Source organism: Oryctolagus cuniculus, chromosome 12 (assembly GCF_964237555.1).
Source record: "Oryctolagus cuniculus chromosome 12, mOryCun1.1, whole genome shotgun sequence".
Classification (NCBI taxonomy): domain Eukaryota; kingdom Metazoa; phylum Chordata; class Mammalia; order Lagomorpha; family Leporidae; genus Oryctolagus; species Oryctolagus cuniculus.
This window is the reverse complement of record NC_091443.1, coordinates 52,908,110-52,925,214: the sequence shown is the minus strand read 5'-3', so window position 1 is coordinate 52,925,214 and position 17,105 is coordinate 52,908,110. Positions and strand designations below refer to the sequence as shown.

Here is a 17,105-nt window from a genome sequence, read left to right as displayed (position 1 = left end):
CTTGCTTACGCTGTGCTGACACACCTCTCCACGGATCTTCTCCTCATCCCAGCAGCCCTAAATAGTGACCAGATTCTGGATCTGAGAATCTGGCTGGGGGGGTGTCTGGACCCAGACCTGACTATAACTATGGAATCTAACATTATTATTTCCATTTATGTCCATGATTCTTCTGCAGTGTGTTGAACTCAGCAGCCAAAGAACTCAGGTTACAGTTTATAAAAGGAGGATGCACATGGACTCTTGTTTACTGAGATCCCAAATGGATAAAAATAATCCCACAAAACAGAGGTGTGACTTCCTGTTGAACTCTGCAGAGGATGAACTCACAAGGGAAATTCTTCCTCCTGTCCTAGAGATCTGAGAGCCTTGTCCGTCCTTTATCTATCTTGCTTTCTTGGCAGGTGCAGGTGCAGGACCTGATACTGCTTTGATTTCTGGGCTGTCTTTAAGAAAAAACACATGAAATTACAACATGAGTTACGGGGTCATGGACTAACAAGGGGTCCTGCAAGAAAAGCCTCGTTTACTTCATGGTAAATCTGCCCAACTCTGGGATCCCCAGAGATCATTTTCTCCTGTGGGACTGAGATGTTGCCATTGTCTTAGTTTCCTCTGATATTGGCAGGTCCCCTGTTTCCCAGGCTTCTTTCCACTGCAGCACTTGAGTCACTCTGGTTGCCAGTGATATGAATATTTTACCTTTGTTGTTTTTAAACAACAAACTTTATTGAAATGTAGCTCACCACAGACTATATTGTCTTAGTGTATTCACAGGTTGTCCAATTATCACTACTGTCTAATTCCAAAGCATTAAGGCAGTAATACCCTTCTGTATGACACCACAATGATGGGTGCCTGTAAGCCTTCATTTGTGTAAACCCAGAGGATGTAAAGCACCCAGAGTGAAGCCTCGTGTCAGCTGTGGGCCCTGGATAACAGTGATGTGTCCATGTAGGTTCATCAGCAAAAACACGTGAGTGTGGTGCCTGTGTGAGTGCAGGAAGTATATGGGAAATGTGTTCCATTCATTTGCTAACTTTTATTGTGAACCCAAAAGTACTCTAAAAATAAAGTCTATGAAAAGAAAAGACTATCCCTATTTCTAGTATTAAATAAATTGATTTACAAAGAACAAAAACAACATTTTGATGAACCTGGATCTTATTCTAAATACATGACATCTCATAGGCTTATATTTAGAAGTGTGAAACACACAAGTCCTAATACTTTTTAAAGACTTATTTATTTATTTTGTAAGTCAGAGTTAAGGGGGGGTGAACCAACCAAGATCTTTCTCTCTGTCTCTCTCTCACTGTCTAACTCAGCCTGTCAAAAAAAAAAAAAAAAAAAAAAAAAAAAAAAAGAAAAAGAAAAAGTCAGAGTTACAGAGAGAGAGAGAGAAAGAGAGAGAGATCTTTCATGCAGTGGTTCACTCCACATATAGCACAATGACCTTTGCTGGGCCAGGTCACAGGCAGGAACGAGGTGCTTCTGCAGGTCTCCCACATGGGTGTCAGGGGCTCAGGGGGCTCAGGTACTTGGGCTATCATTGCTACTTTCCCAGGCCAGTAGCAGGGATACGGATCAGAAGCGGGGCAGCCAGGACACAAACTGGTGCCCATATAGGATGCTGGCATCACAGACAATGGCTTTACCTGTTATGCCACAACACTAGCCCCACAAATCCTAATATTTTAAAACTACAAATTGCTTACTGACTGAATCAAGGAATGATCACTAATAGAAACTGGATTCTACTGGTATTTTTAATAGGTTTACTATTATTTTGATACTTCTCTGGTTATAAATTGTATACTTTTGGGTTTTTCCGATCATAGTTTCCACTGTAATGTGTGTGTGGCTTGGAAGTGCAGGATGACTTTCAGGAACACACATATTGAGTTATACCAGAAATTCCTGTACTAACATACAAACATACTAACATACAAAATTTTCTGAACTTATTTTTGCTTACACACACACAGACACATATATTCACATAAAACACAATGTGGGCGCACATATGCATGCATGTATTTTCTTTCCTGCTGCTTCTTAATGCAGAACACACTTGAAAGATTTTGTGACTTAGGAGGTGTGATGTGAAATCATTCGTTAATAATCAAATATTCCTCATGTAAGTTTTGCTGGGTTCCATAACTGGCAAGGTAGCAATAAAAATTTAGATTAAAATATTTACGATCCTGCTAGAGAGTCTTAATTCTGTGGTGCCTTTTGATCGCGATTCTGTCTGGAGAAAAAAACAAAAGATGCATAATTATATGATTCTTCATCTTTACTATAGTTCATACTGAGACATAAGCCCTACATTTTCCATCAAAAATGAATTCGTTAGTCATGACTTGGTTTTACCAGAGACACAACAGGTGCTCAGGACAGAGTAGTATCTCCCTGTCCAGGAAGCCTGCTGCATGACGCAGGCAAACTCGTCCTGTAGCCACTGACTGCTTCCTGTGTGGGGCAGAGCATCACACAGCTCAGTAACATCGCTTGTACCTCTCGAGCATAGGGTGCAGAATTCAGGTCTGGATTTGCATAGGACATAGACCATTTCATTCATGGGAAAAGCTACCAAGATGCGGATCAGCAGCCTTTTCAGGGCAGTCATGGCCTCCATCTGTCTCGGTAAGCTGGGACAAGCACGGGGCTCGGGCTCTGCTCAGCTCTGATGGCTGTGGGGAGAGGTAGATCATTGTCTGCAAAGGATTAGAGGGAGGAGCAGTGGGCAATGGACTTGGAGCACTGAGTCCCTATCCACTTCTTTTCACAAATAAGGAACTAGACTCTTCTCTCCTGCAGGAGCCAGTGTGGCCCAGAAGGTAACCCAAGCTCAGACTGCAACTTCTGTGGTGGAGAAGGAGCCGGTGACTCTGCACTGTGTGTATGAAACCAGTGACCCTACTTACTACTTGTTCTGGTACAAACAACTACCAAGCGGAGAAATGATTTTCCTCATTCGTCAGGACTCTTATAATGAGAAAAACGCAACGGAGGGTCGGTATTCTCTGAACTTTCAGAAAGCAGTCAGAGCCATCAGCCTCACCATCGCAGCCTCACAGCTTGTGGACTCAGCAGTGTACTTCTGTGCGCTGAGAGAAAACCCACAGTGCGATGGGTGCCTGCAGAGGCTCTACCAAAACCTCAGCGGGAGGCAGGGCCTCTGAGGAGAGGTTTATCAGACAGGAAGAAGCAGGAGCCGACAGCACAGGTGGTGGTGTAGCAGTGAAACCTTAATTTAATTCATGTAGAATGTCAGGACAATCCTTTTTGGAAGTATATGCATCTTCTGTTCTTTAGAATAGATTGTGATAAAATGTAAATAAAATATAAATATAAAACAAGAGGGTGCAATAAGAAAACCATTCAAACCTGTGTTGGTTCTATTGAGGTGGGGAAAGTATCAGATTATCCTCAGGCAATATGGGTGATTCCCTTGATGAGTTGTTAAATTTTTAGAGTCATCGATATGTTTATACACTGATTATAATGTAGAATGCCTTTGTCCATTTTTAATTTAAATTCCTTTCATGGATTTTTAGCAATAGAATAAATTATTTAATTTTTACTGCTTTCCATAATCACACCAGTAACTCTTATACAATAGAACAAATTTGAAATGTTCCTCTAATCACCTATCTCTGGACCATCTCTTTGTAATATGATAATGATTTAAAAAAAAAAAAAAAACAACTCTAAATGGCTCTCACTCAGAGGCTGCCTACAGATTAGGCTGCTTAAGGTAAGAATGTGTCCTAACCTGTTGAGTCACTTGCCTTACCATTTCCCCTCCACATCCTCTCCAATTTGAAGCTGAGAAGCGGTCAGGGCCAGAATGACAGCTGTCATGGAGACCAATACCCAGATGGTCTTGTCCAATGTCTACCTCTAAAAATGTATTTTTCTTCAGATATTAGAATAGGTACCCAAGTATTTTTATTTCTTCTGTTCCATACAAGTGTTTAAAAACCCCTAGTTAGTTATCAACATTTAAAAATCAGCCCTCTAATTGAAAACTATTTCCCTAACTTACCTATAAAAACAGGAAGATCCAGGAACACTGGACTGCCTATAAGAGAGATCAAAAGTTCTGTCTTAACATGAATTAACTTTGGTGTATGTTCATTTTATTTTTAAAATTTGTGCAAACTTGTCATTCATTTTACAACATGAATTATATCAACATAAAATGTTGTATTATTGCTTACAAATGTTAATCCACAAGACAAACAAATCTGAATGATCATCTCATTAAGCCATACCTGTTTTTGTCTGTGATTCATGCATCATAGTGTGCATCTCAGCTCCAGAAACTTAAGTAGTTTATTAATTGATGCAAAAGATATTCAGTATACATGATTGGCACTGGGCAACATCATACAAGACAGACATGATTCCTGACTTTATGGTGGCCATGGTCCAGTGGCCTGTAGGATCCAGTATGGACTAAGAAGCAAAAAGAACATTAAAATGTAGTTCTGGAATTTGTCACACAAACTATGTGACATCTCTGAATTTTGTTTCATCTTCTGTAAAATATAGAGGTTTAATTAGGCAATTGCTGTTGAATAGTCTCTCCCCAAGTTTTTCTGTTGAAAAACACTTAGTCCACTGCCTTTCTGAGTTCCTTATACATAGAAACAAACTCTTCCTCTTTGTTTGGGAAATGACAATTAGTAGTTATAGAAATTTCCATGGTGCTCCACACACTGCATGATGATGTAACACGGTAACACGAAGCCAAAGGGAGCAGGTGGAGAGAAGAAAGGTTCTGAAAGTTATGGACTTTTAACATATAAGGCTTAGCAGGGGAGAGGGAAAAGGAGAGAGAGAGAAAAAAAAAAAGGAGAGAGGTAGAGGAAAAGGAAAGAAGGAAGAAGAAAAAGAAATGCCAGGTATTCTTGAAATTAGTTACTCTAACATCCACATCATACACTGTACTTAATGTATCCACTGCAGAGTTGTACCGGTATCCCTGGGTTAGAGGTGGACACTAAATTCAAGTAAAGCAAAGTAACAACCAAAACAAACAAAGTCACTCCTCCTTTGATGAACTGTCCGGGGTTCTGATTTATTCAAAAAACACAGCTTCTATTCTGGACTTGACCTGCTCTCACAAATATTTTTTTTTTTAATTATTAGTGTTACAATCAGATTTACATGGATGGAGGGAGATAGGGAGGAAGGGAGAAAGAGAGAGGGAAGGAGGGGGAGGAAGAGAGAGAGAGAATCTTCTAACCACTGGTTCACTCCCCAGATGATCACAATGGCCAGGGCTGGACCAGACCAAAGCTAAGATCAAGAGCTTCTTCCAGGTCTCCCACACTGATATCAGAGACCCAAACACTCAGGTCAGCTTCTGCTGCTTCTCCCAGGTCATTAGCAGGGAGCTAGATCAGAAATGGAGAATCTGGGGCATGAACTAGTGCCCATATGGGAGGACAGCTTTGCAGGCAGAGCTGCAGAGCTTTATCCCCTGTGTCACAATGCCAGCCCCCTTGCTGCTTTTTGACATGTTTTCCCAAGGAGTTCAAGCTCACTGATAAGAGAGGGACATCTTGGCACTACTTGAAAAATCACCATGACAGAGGATAATATCTTCTAGTAAATATTCCCGTTTGCCAGTGCCCACCCTCTTGACAAGCTCCAGGCCAGGACAGAGAAGCAGATGGGTGAGGTTTAACATAAAAGTGCTATTATCAGAGGGCAGGGAACTACTTTAACCTCTTTCTCCCCAAATAGGTGATTTCAGTCACATTATCTCATATTTGCTGACAGGCCCGAGTAGAAATGCTCCTAGACATGATCAGTGACAAAATCAGTGTTCAGACTGATTTTTGTTCAGCCTTTCACACTATTAAAACAAATAACCCAAAATGTTCCAAGTGTCAAGATAATATCTAACAAAGAAATGACAACTTTTTCTGTGAATGAATATAGAACTAGTAGATGAGCTGTTAGACAATAATCTCAATAAGTTATGGAGATATTTCCCCCTCTTATGTTAAGAGTAAATAAACACCTTTTCAATATACTTGAAATAGGACCAATTGCTGTATTAATTTCTTCCCTGAGATGAGGCAATTATTTGCAAAGAGGCAATTCTCATCCTGTATCCAGGTTAAACACAAGCTGTCTCGGGAATGGGATGAGATTTATAACCTGCTGCAAGAAGCACGGAGGAAGTATTTTCAATGCCCAAGGCACAGGTATACCTCACTTTTCTGCTCTGTATTGGGAATAAGAAGACCAATTTGCCTGGTCATCGATCTGTGAGCTTTGCTTTAATTGTTCCCTTGAGCAGAGTGACCTCCCTTCAACTCTGCAGGCTCCACTACTCTCTGAACCTCCCATGATCACACTTCTACTGTCTCCCAGTCAGTATCTGTCCCTAAATCAGCCATGTCCCCAATCTGCTAACATAACTAATAAATGAGTTTTGTCTCATTTATTAGTGGGTGAGAGGAAAAGAGGAACTCAGTGGGTGAGAATAGATATGTTTTGCTGCTTGGTAGTCTGAGAAATGTGACCTCCGCACTAAGTCATTGTCATGTTATAACTTAAAAGCACAACCATTAAAATTCAGAATTATCTGGAAAATGTATAGTCAACACTTCTATCGTACAAGACTTAGGTCTCCTGACCAAGCATACAACAGACATCACGTTCTTTCTCTAAACTTCCAATCACTCTTTAACCTTTATTGTTAATTATCACTTTAGTCTTTGTATCGTGGCTCTGCAAATTCATATAGATAACTACACCCTGGACAGAATGTCTACAGTGAAAAACACAGATAAGACCAAGTATTGACAAGGACATTGAGCAACAGGAATTCCCACTGCTAGAGGGAATGTGAATGGTATAACTTTGGAAGTAGCAGTATCACAGAAGCTGAACATCTGCATTCCCTATTCTCCAGCCAAAATTGTGGCATATGTTTATTCATAAAACTTGTGCAAGAATAAAAACACAATGCCTGAAACTGGAAAATAACCCAGGGGTCCATAAACCATTCCAGGGATACATCAGGATAATGGAATGCAACACAGCAATGAGAATAAATACACTTGTATATATGCAATGTGAACCAGTCCCATGAATTTTACTCAGTGAAAGATGACAAACACAAAAGATGTTTGGACCAGACAAAACTCATTTATTAGTTATGTTAGCAGATTGGGGACATGGATGATTTAGGGACAGATACTGACTGGGAGACAGTAGAAGGGAGGCTCCTGGGGTGTTGGTAATGATTTGCTTCTCAATCCGGGTGCTAGTTACGTGGGCGCATCCACTTTGTGAAAATTCAGCAAGCTCTACACTTAGGCTTTGGGCACTTTTTTGAATGCATATTATACCTCCACAAAGGTCATAAATAATGCATTATCTATATAATTAAGTTCTGAGACCACAATTCCTATTCAATACATCTTCATATCCTGACATATTACACTGCACCCTTTTATAACAGATGCTTAGCAAATGTTTACTCAATAAAGAACTCATATGTTTTTTTTCTGAAGATACTCTGCTCCCCGTTCCAAGAATTCAAGGATCCAATATGTTATCAGGTGGACTTAGACTTCCCTCTGCAGCATGGTGATTACTGCCTGAGTTCACACTCTCAACATGTCACACCTGGTTTTCTGTTGCAGCCTTTTAACTGGCTGCTCTACTTCCAAGCTCTCCTCCCTACTGTTTTCCCCTCAGCCCACAAATTACTTATCCTTTTAGAAAACAGCATCGATCACTCTGGAACCCAGTACGACAAACTTCAGTGGCCACGCCGTGCCTGCAGGGGTCAGATGAAATCTCCTGGTATGGCTCTCAATGGCCTCTACAAGTTTGTCATCATCACAGATCAAGTCTAACTCTAGAACGAGGTTGGGGCACTCTCGGTTCTTCACAAACAGCTCTGCCTGCTGTCCTTTGCTTCAATAATCACCCTGTATGAACACTTGCCATCACTCTTCTTTCCATCCTAGATGCGATCTCATGCTTGTCCTGTGAAGAATTTCCTGATCACTCATTCCACAGTGAGCTCTCCCTTCTCTTGGAAAGCTCTGCCACTTAGTCACTGTCTATGGTTCTTTTCAAAAAATATTTCACTGGCACCACCTAATGTTATAAAGCACTTTCATAAACATTATCTCATTCATGCATCATAATAACATTGTGAACGAGGAAAGGTACAGACAACCTATTTAATTTTATAAATAAGGAAATTATTGCTTAGAACAGTGAAGCGCTAGCATACTCAGCAAGAGAAGAGTCACTTCTCAGCCAAGCAACCATACCAAATTATCTATCTAGGAGTTTATATCTTACCAACCCAGAGAGATTATGCATTTTTTGAAATGTGATTATATTTTGTGTCTCTCACAACATTGAATAAGGCATTTCAGGTGTTCTGTAGAATTAAGTTATCGTATCCCAACATTGTTCCCACCCAACTCAAGGGCTGCCTCGGCTCCATGGGACTTCTGTGGCAAAAGCTGAAATGTTGGGAGAAAAATATCACTGTGTGTTCCAAATGGTTAGCTTTGTGAAGGCCAGGCAGCCTTCATTCTACACCTGCATCCTAGGCTCTAAACTGAAGAAAGAAGCAAAGGAAGCTAGCAGAAGTAGTGGCGATGGACCTCAAGGAGCCCAACCTAATCTCAACCAAGCTTCAAAATATCTAATTCAAAAAACCAGTCCCCAAGTAATTCAGTTCTCAAAAAAATGGGGAACTTTTGATATTGGAAGTTTAATAAAATCTAAAATGTGTTAGCATGAAATTTGGTTTCTGTCTCCAAGGCTAGATAACACAAGATCACTCCGAAACTTCATCAGAGGAGTGACAGGATGGAATGATGAGAACAGAGAGTGCCCTGGGCCATGTCTGGACACCCACACCTGAGTGAAAATGCTGCCTCCTGCCCTAGCAGCCTGCACTCCCACACACTGGGCATTGGCGAGTAAACATCTGGACACCAGGACTAAGAAAGGAAAAGGGATATGTGATGAAAGAAGCAATCTGAACACTGAAAGTGAGATATTTATCCAGGTTACCTTTGCCTTGTGATAAATTCACCTGTCCCCTATTTCCAGTCTGATTCTGCATTCCAAATGCCAAATCCCAAGCTGTTGGGAACACAGACAGAGAACAGGATTTGTTCTACTTATCTGCTCCTCACTCTACTGAAAGCAAGCTAAGGTAGGAATCAAGTCTTGTTTTGATTGTTGTGTTTTTTACAGAGCTTCACATGTAGGTGCTTCAGGAAGTCTCTGGAATGAATCCTTGGAATTTAGGAATTCTCAGCACTCACAGAGATTTCAAAGCAGCCAGTTGAATCTTGTTATCATGGGACCTGCACTTGATACATAATTTTAGTAAGAGTGAAACAGTGCAAGATAATCTTAACTCATGAGAAAATCTACTTAGGGTAAATACTTATCATTTGAAGTTTATTCTCATGCCCAACTGATTTTACTCAAAGCCATTTTTATTACAGCAACAGCACTGCTCCTTCAGTGTAGCTGCCTGCAATAACAGTCTCAATACTCTAAAATGGTTTATGTGAGCAGGGCCTTCTTACTGTAATACAATCATACCTCACATAAAGAAAATCCAATTTTAGAGAAAGAAGGACCTAGGAGAACATTCCTTTTTTTTTTTTTTTTTTTTTTTTTTTTTTTTTGACAGGCAGAGTGGATAGTGAGAGAGAGACAGAGAAAGGTCTTCCTTTTTGCCATTGGTTCACCCTCCAATGGCCGCCACGGCTGGCGCGCTGCGGCCGGCACATCACGCTGATCCGAAGGCAGGAGCCAGGTGCTTCTCCTGGTCTCCCATGGGGTGCAGGGCCCAAGCACTTGGGCCATCCTCCACTGCCTTCCCGGGCCACAGCAGAGAGCTGGCCTGGAAGAGGGGCAACCCGGAAAGAATCCGGTGCCCCGACCGGGACTAGAATCAGGTGTGCGCCGGCCAAACATTCCTTTTACATTTCCTCCTGGACTTGCTTCACTACCACAAGTAATTACAAAGGAACTAGATGAAGAAGCCAACAGACAGCATGCAAACAGTGCCTCCAACTCAGATTGCTGGAATCCCTAATAAAACAAGCAAGAGACAACTAAATATTGATATATTCTCTGTAATGAAGACAACTTGGCTAATAGCATCTAAAACCTGGCATTCTAAAAGAAAATATTTACCTGAATTAAACCATGACATGAGAATAAGTACAAAGATGACATTTCAAGGACCAAATGACCAAAGTAAGACTCTCTCTCTCTCTCTCTCTCTCTTGCTTTCGCTCTCACACTTGCTCTCATAAGGCTAAAAGTGTAAGGCTACTCTCATCCAAGTGTGGCCCAGGAATCCCTGTGGGGACTTGTGCAGGGAGCCTGGATGCTGAAACCATCCTTGTAATGATAGTAAGGCGTTACCTGCCTATTGTACTTTCATGTTCTCACACTTATGTTTTCTAGAGTCTACATGATGTGTGATAATGACCTCACTCTGATGCCTAACAGAACCTCTGTGTGTGTGTGTGTGTGTGTGTGCATCTGCATGTGTCTATGTGCATGTTATGTATGTATGTGCAAGTGTGCCTGTATGTGCACATGTACATGTTGTGTGTGTGCATGTGAATGTATAAGTATATATACACGTGTACTCGTACGTCTACTCTGTCTCTGTTTATTTATCCTTCTCTCTGTCTCTGTCTTCCACATAAACAAAAGCTGTTTTACTCTTCTTGGAATTTCTTTGTAAGAATATAAAGGGATTCTGAGGTCAACAAGTTTGAGGACTAGTGTTTCATAGAATATACATGTAATTCACCACAATCTGACTTCAAATAATATTTTACCAATTCACACATAGTGCAAGACACAACAATCCCCCATCTTTGCATGACTGATGTCACACACTTATTCTACGTAAGAGCCCTACCGTGCAGTCTGATTACTTTTCCTTTAAACAAACGTCTTTCTATGACTTTTTCCTCTTAGCCCTTTTGAACTGTGTCCTGATGAACGGCCTCTCTGGTGAGCAGTTGGCTGTGGTCCTAACTTTGATCCTCTCGGAGGGATGTACCCTTTCCCACCCTTCTCCCCCTCACCCCAGCTCCCTGTATAAAAGACTTTCTCTTTAGGGTTGGTTTTCAGAAACTTGACTACGATTAGCCTTGGAGTTATTGTATTCACGTTTTGTCTCCCTTGTATCTGAGGCTTTATAATTAAGCCTGGAAGCTTTTCAGTTTTTTTAAACAGAAACATATTTTCTCCCCCCCCCCCATTCTATTGAGTCTTCAGTTGCATATAATCAAGTTGCCAGTTAGTTTTGTAGTTTATGGGTGTGTCCCCCCCCACAATGTTTTCTTTCTTCTCTTCACTTTGGATAATTTCTGTTGCTTGTTTTCTTGCCTTCATTAATCTTTCACCCTGTGGTTTCTCTTCTAATCTCTTGGTAATTTTTATCCAATTTATTTTTCATTTCAGTTATTTCATTATTTACATCTTTAGAAGACCCATTTGGATCTTCATCTGCCTTCCATTTTCTCTTCTTTATGTTCCTTTACAATATGTATATATTATCTTTCTTTACAGTATGTATATATTATCTGACAATTCTGTCTTCAGGAAGAACCTAGATACAGGGTGGTGCAATTTGGAGAGCCACCACCAGAGGGAGCTGCTGCTATTGTCAGCTGTGGTTCACATTTGTGCTCAGGGGTGGTTTGACACGCCTATTTTCTTTGAAGTGGCTAGATAGCCTAGCAGAAAGGGGCTTTTATAAGCAGGAGTTACTATCAGATCTCACTATAGACTAGCTCTATTGGAGTTGATGTGTTGCAAGGTGCAAGGAGTGTTTCCTTCTATTAACATGCTTTCTGTTACCTGCTCCGTTCTTCTGATCTTTATATTCAGTAAGTAACATTTTACCCTAAGCATTATAGTCCATTTTCCTATAATCACAATAACATTTAGCCTTATGCTCCATACAATAACGGTTTTTGTTGTTGTTTTTGTTTTAGGGAGCAGCAGCGGAGACTCAGTGACCCAGATGGAAGGCCTGGTTTCTCTCTCAGAGGGGGCATCCTTGGCCCTGAGCTGCACTTACCAGACGACTTATTCGAGTCCTTTCCTATTCTGGTACATCCAATACCCCAACAAAGCTCTTCAGCTACTTCTGAGGAGCACAACAGAAAACCAGAGGACAGAGAGTCAAGGTTTCTGGGCCACTCTTGTTAAGAGCAACAGCTCCTTCCACCTGCACAAATCCTCACTCCAGATATCAGACTCGGCTGTGTACTATTGCGCTATGACAGACACAGTGAGAGGAACCACAGGGGGAGCTGAGCACAAACCCAAGGAGCCCAGGGGGCTGCAGCTGAGCAGCCAGGGGAGGGGAGAGTGCTGCTCTCCCTGTAGGGTGTATTTACTCAGACTTTCTTCAAGAGCACGAACCAGCTGCAAGCCAGATCTCCAGTAAATTAGAAAGTCAAGGCTTGCTCTCTATGTAGAGTGGTGGGTGTTGAAAGGGAAACTCAGTTTTGATCTCGAGAGCATCAAAGCTCAATCAAAGACTTCTCTCCTCCACTCTACACTACCTCTCACTGGGAATATATCCAGGAAAACCCTGACATCAGATCAACCTCTACCAAGTTGTTTTATGACTTAATATAATTTTTAAAATATTTATTTATGTATTTGAAATGCAGAGAGAGATAGAAGGAGAAAGATCTTTCATCTGCTGGTCTACTCCCCAGACAGCTGCAACAGCCAGGTCTGGGCCTGGATGAAGCCAGGGGCCAGGAACTGCAATTGGGTCTCCATGTGGATGGCAGGGGTCCAAGTACTTGGGCCATGTTCCCCTGCCTTCCCAGGCTCCTCAGCAGGGAACTGAATGGAAGCAGAACATCCAGGACTCAAACCAGTGCTCTGATATGGGTGCTGGCAGCGTACCTTGTGGCTTAACCCACTGTGCTGCAATGCCTGCCCCTATTTGCCTATTTTAACCCTCAGGGATGCTTTCTGCTTCCTGCAGACATTTATGAAGGAAAGCAGGGACGCAGAATCTGGTCTTTATTATCTCACATGGGTCTCCACAGCCTCTCCTCGGTCCCTAACACCGAAAGCTCAGCCCAGCCTGGCACTGCCCCTGCACTCCACGAGGCTGCTCAGGAAGCAGCGCTGTGGAAACGCTCTTAAAGACAAGGCCCCCGGAGACATCGCATCTCCTTTCCCTGCACTCACCACAGAGCAGGTGACAGACAGCCTGCCACGACAGCTCTGCCGAGGGAGTCCTCCCTCTTCGTGTTCTGTCTCTTGGGATTCTCTGACAGTTGGAGTAGGGGAAAGAGGCCCAGATTCTGACCTCATCTGAGTCTTTAAAAATATTAGTTTAAACTCAACTATTTCAATATTCTTTATACTTTTCTGTAAAACAGGAAATAGATGAATGGAAAGGCCCTGGATACCACCCACAAGCAAAACGAAGGTTTGTGTGTATAAAGAGCAGGATAGCTATACACTGTCTCTTTTTGATGTGGGGCCAATGGATGGATTATCTAACCCTACAATTCTGAACTCCAGAACTCCAATTTAAACTAAAAAAAAAGAATGAGAATCCTTCACCTGAGCTTTGATCAAACTTTAGACTCCAGATTTATTTTATTTATTTGAAAGATAGAGTTACAGAGAAAGAGGGGGAGACAGAGAGCAAGCTTCCATCCACAGGCCAAACCCAGGAGCCAGGTGCTGAATTCATCCAGGCCTCCCATGAGGGTGCAGGGGCCCAAGGAGAAACGTCTCTTGGATCGGCCTTAGGATTTCATCTGAGCTGTGAGTTGGGAAGATCAATGACACAGGAATAAGAACACTCAGAGTTTACTTCCTGCCCTTCCTTCTTTTCTTGTAATTTTTGGTTTTCCTTTTACACAAACCCATGCATCCTCCCTGTCTGTCCTATCCCATAGGTAGTAATTTAGCCCCTATAAACTGCAGTATGCTGGCTCCCTTTGCCCCTAGGCATCTTACTGGATTCAGTGTCCGCACAGAAACTGGCAAGAGACCATTGTGTATGAAGATAGAGGGAGGCAGGGTAACGTGTCTGCCTCCTTCCTGCTCAGATGTGGTGTTCAGACATCAGCTGCATCCTCTGCAATGCCAGATCTTGGGGAGAAGCTCCTCTTCCATGCCTCCAGCTCCCATAACCTTGTCCTTACCCCTTGCTGCTCCGGACTGAGGGTCACAAGGACTCCCACGGTTGACAGCCAGCGCCTGGGTGCCTCAGCATCCTTTTTGACTTCCCTAACCTTTCTCAGCCACTGTGACCTCAATTGCACCCTCTTCATATCCCCAGCTGAACACGGCCTTCTGTTCTCTTGCCCGTACCCTGAGTGGGTCAGGTGATAATGACTTCCTCCTGTTGCTCACCTATGGATCTCTCAGCATCACTTTTGTTTCTCTTGATCTACATTTGTGTGAACTCATCTTTAAAGACCATTGAATTTTATTTGGGTTTTGTTTTTGCTATGATTCTCTCATCCACTTTCCCATAGTACATTTTCTTCTGTGATACAAGGTTTCTTTCTTTCTTTCCTCCTTCTTTCCTTCCTTCCTTGATTGATTTATCTGAAAGACAGAGTTTAGATAGAGAGAGACACAGACACACAGAGAGAGATATCTTCCATCCATGGTTCACTCAACAAATTACCTCAAGAGCCAGGCCTGGGCCAGACTGAAGTCAGGAACCAGAGGCTTCCTCCAGGTTTCCCATGTGGATGTAGGGGCCCAAACACCTGGGCCATCTCCCGCTTCTTTTCCAGGTTCATTAGCAGGGAGCTGGATCAGAAGTAGAGCAGCCAGTACTCGAACCTGCCCCTATGTGAGATGCTGGCACCACAGGCGGTGACTTTACCTGCTATACCACAATGCCACCCAGATTGAAGATTTCTAATGTGGGGAGCAACTCTGACTAGACTGTTACTGGAATTAAGACTTATTCTATGCATCTGCTCTCCCACAATATGGCGCTGAGAAGGGAGTAACAGCTTCTACATAGCTGCCTCCAGTTCAACCAATAAACAGCAGGACCTGCTCCTGATTGGAGGAGAGCAGCGTACTCGGCGTGTGGGTAGCAGAGTTGGGATTGGTGGAAGAAGACTATAAAGGAGGAGAGAGACAACATGCACCAGGAACATCTATCTGAAGGAACACCTGTGCAGCCCCCGAGAGAGCCGGCCGGCGGTGTGCCGCTCCCCCGCGGAAGTGGGGAAAGCGGCAGGGGGAACCGCCCTTCCACGGAGGTGGAAGGGACGGTAGCCAACCCGGGAAGAACCAGCAGCAAACCCGGGGAGGGCCGAGCAGACAAAAGAACAGCGCAGGGTCCTGTATCGTTCCTCCACGAAGAGGGGGAGCGACATAATGGTGCCGTGACTCGGATATGAAGCCTAGGCAGGGTTTAGTGTCGTTCCTCCGCGAAGAGGGGGAGCGACATCTAATGCTGTGGAATTCCATGAGACTTGTCCAGCCTGTGTCTGTCTTCTATACTTTACAGGCTTTCAGAAGATACCTACCTTGAACCTGGCATTACAGTGCAGCAGATTAACCTACCACGTGTGATGCTGGCATCCCAAATGAATGCTGATTCAAACCTGCAGTGAACTGAGCATACTCATCAATTAGGACATTGATGACAAGCAGCCAATCATCAACTTCCATGTGCAAAAATGTAAAGCTATTAAGCAGCTCACAATAATAAAACCTTTGAGTTTCACATGGAGAGGCACTTGGAATTTTTGAATTGCCTCATTTTTAAAATAAGAAGCCATGGTCTAGGGTTAGGTGTTTAACCTAGCTGTTAAGATACTGATTAGGGGTTGGTGCTGTAGGGTGGTGGGTAAAATCGCTGCCTGTGGCACTGGCATCCCAAATGGGCACTAGTTTGAGTCCTGGCTGCTACACTTCTAATCCAGCTCCTTTCTAATGTGCTTGAGAAAGCAGCGGAAGATGGTACTTGGACGCTTGCACCCATGAGGAAGACCTGGAAGAAGGCCCTGACTCCTGGCTTCAGATCAGCCTGGCTCTGGCCATTGCAACCATTGGAAGAGCTCTCTCTCTGTCTCTGTCTCTCTGTCCCTGTCTCTCTCTGTCTCTGTCTCTATCTCTCCCTTCCTCTCTCTGTCTCCCTGTGTAACTCTGCCTTTCAAATAAAATAAATAAATCTTTTTGTTAAAAATGATACTGGCTAAGACACTATATCCCATATCAGAGTGCTTGGGTTCAATAGTTGGCTCAAGCTACTGACTCCAGCTTCCTGCTAACAAAGACTCCTGGAGGCAATGGTAATGGTTCAAATGGTGGGTTCTTGCCATACATGTGGGAAACTTGGATTGTGGTCTAGGATCCCATGTTCAGCCCAGCCCTGGTCATTGTGGGCATTTGGGGAATGGACCAGTTGATAGGAGTTTCTCTCTCTCTCTCTCTCTCTCTCTCTCTCTCTCTGTCTTTATTTCTATGTCTCTCAAATAAATACTTTTAAAAAAATGAATGGGTGATGTTTGGCATTATGCTGCAGCAAGTTACACTGTTACTACCAACACTGGCATCTCATCTTGGAGTGTGATTTGAGTCCCGGATGCTCTGTTTCTGATCCAGCTTCCTGCCAATGCACCTGGGAAGGCAGCAGAAATGGCCCAAGTTCTTGGGTCCCTGCCACCAGTGTAACAGAACAAGATGGAGCTCCTGGCCCTTGGCTTTGAAAAATGCATGCGTGGTCCAACTAGCTTGACTACTCATTTTAACTACAGGGTGCAGTAGTTGAAGCTGTATTTTTCTTACAATTTACTATTAATTGTTGTTGGACATGATAACTGGACAGATTTTATCAATCAGGAAACTTTTCTGTGATACCACTAAGCAAACAACAAACTTTAGCCAACATAAAATTCTCCAGAATCCAATACCTGCAAATGCAGGGAAAAAAAGTTATGATCATTCAGAGTGAATTGTTTTATCTTTCTGTCTGAAAGAAAAATCTGTAAAAATATTTCACTGTAGATTTTGGCTGGGGACAAGAAAGCATAAAC

General features: G+C 42.8%; 1 long non-coding RNA gene and 1 gene segment (V, D, J or C); both read left to right on the top strand.

The window, feature by feature from the left end:
* The window catches only part of LOC103351170 (T cell receptor alpha chain constant-like), a gene marked incomplete in the record, with an annotated part of 594,496 nt that overhangs the window by 73,832 nt on the left and 503,559 nt on the right, over positions 1–17,105 (top strand).
* On the top strand, positions 2,466–3,583 carry LOC103351161 (uncharacterized). The gene is made up of 2 exons (XR_011380818.1): positions 2,466–2,649; positions 2,824–3,583. It is a non-coding gene; the product is annotated as an uncharacterized lncRNA (long non-coding RNA).